This window comes from Somniosus microcephalus, unplaced genomic scaffold (assembly GCF_052327205.1).
Source record: "Somniosus microcephalus isolate GS21.2 unplaced genomic scaffold, FLI_Smic_1.0 unresolved_chr8, whole genome shotgun sequence".
In the NCBI taxonomy this organism is placed as follows: domain Eukaryota; kingdom Metazoa; phylum Chordata; class Chondrichthyes; order Squaliformes; family Somniosidae; genus Somniosus; species Somniosus microcephalus.
The window spans coordinates 33967855-33969483 of NW_028225186.1; positions in this window are offsets into that span (position 1 = coordinate 33967855).

Genomic DNA, 1629 nt, shown 5'->3' on the forward strand with positions numbered 1-1629 from the left:
GATTGCACAGAAACATGGCAAAAGCACTATAATGTTGATAAATTTGAGATAACCCACTTTGGTGGCAAAAACAGGAAGGCACATTATTATTTGAATGGCAGTAGATTGGGAGAAGGGGAAGTGCAATGTGACCTGGGTGTTCTTGTGCACCAGTCGCTGAAGGTAAGCATGCAGGTGCAGCAGGTGGTTAAGAAGGCTAAGGTATGTTGGCCTTCGTAGCAATAGGGTTCGAGTACACGAACAAGGATGTCTTCCAACAGTTGTACAGGGCCTTGGTGAGATCGCACCTTGAGTATTGCGTGCAGTTTTGGTCACCTTATCTGAGGAAGGACGTTCTTGCCATGGAAGGAGTGCAGCGAAGATTCACCAGGCTGATAACTGGGATGGCAGGAATGACGTATGAGGAGAGATTGTGTCGATTGGGCTTATACTCACTGGAGTTTAGAAGATTGAGAGGGATCTCATCGAAACCTATAAAATTCTGTCAGGCCTGGACAGACTAGATGCTGGAAGGATGTTCCCGATGGTCGGGGAGTCCAGAACCAGGGGTCATAGTCTAAGGATAAGGGGTAGTACATTTAGGACTGAAATGAGGAGGAATTTCTTCACCCAGAGAGTGGTGAACCTGTGGATTTCTCTGCCACAGAGGGCGGTGGAGGCCAGTTCATTAAATATATTCAAGAAAGATTTGGATATATTTCTTGAGGCTAAAGGGATCGAGGGATATGGGGAGAAAGCAGGGACAGGGTACTGAGTTTGAATGATCAGCCATGATCTCATTGAATGGTGGAGCAGGCTCGAAGGGCCGAATGGCCTACTCCTGCTCCTATCTTCTATGTTCCTATGTTTCTATGTTTTACCAATTAAATATTTTTAGTATAGATTGCTCCCAGTCCTTTTCCATAGCTAATCTAAACCTTCTGCTACTATGATCACTGTTCACCTACTGACCCTTGCTCCACGTGCTGCACCTTATTCTCCATAACCAGATCCAGCAATGGCTTCTTCCTCGTTGTGCCGGAAACATACTTGTCAAGAAAGTTCTCCTGAACGTATTTCATACATTTTCCACTTCTCTGCCGTTTACACTATTACTAACCCAGTCTATTTTAGGTAACTGAAGTCTTCCATTACTACGCAACATTTCTTGCATCTCTGCAATTTCCCTCCCACTTTGCTCCTCTATATCCTTCCCACTATGTTGGTGGCCTGTAGAATGCAGCTAGAATGGTAATGGCACCTCTATTTTTTCTCAATTCTAGCCATAAAGAACCTTTCCTAGATTCCTCCAGGACATGCTCTTTCTCCATCACTGCAACTTTCTCCTTGACCAATATTGCCTCCCCGCCTCCTTTCTTACCTTCCCTGGCTTTCCTGAAAAACTTATATACAGAATTATTTAGAGTCCAATCCTGCCCTTTTTTGAGCCGGGTCAATGTTTTTGCCATGATATCATATTTCCATGTGGCTATTTGTGCCAGAAGCTCACCAGTCTTATTTAGCACGCTTCGAGCATTTATACACATGCAATATGAAACGATCTTAGATTTTCTTGTATTCTCTCTTGGTCTGAACCCACCTAAAACCGTTGTATTTCTTACTCTAGTGCTATCTGTCTCTCCACATCCT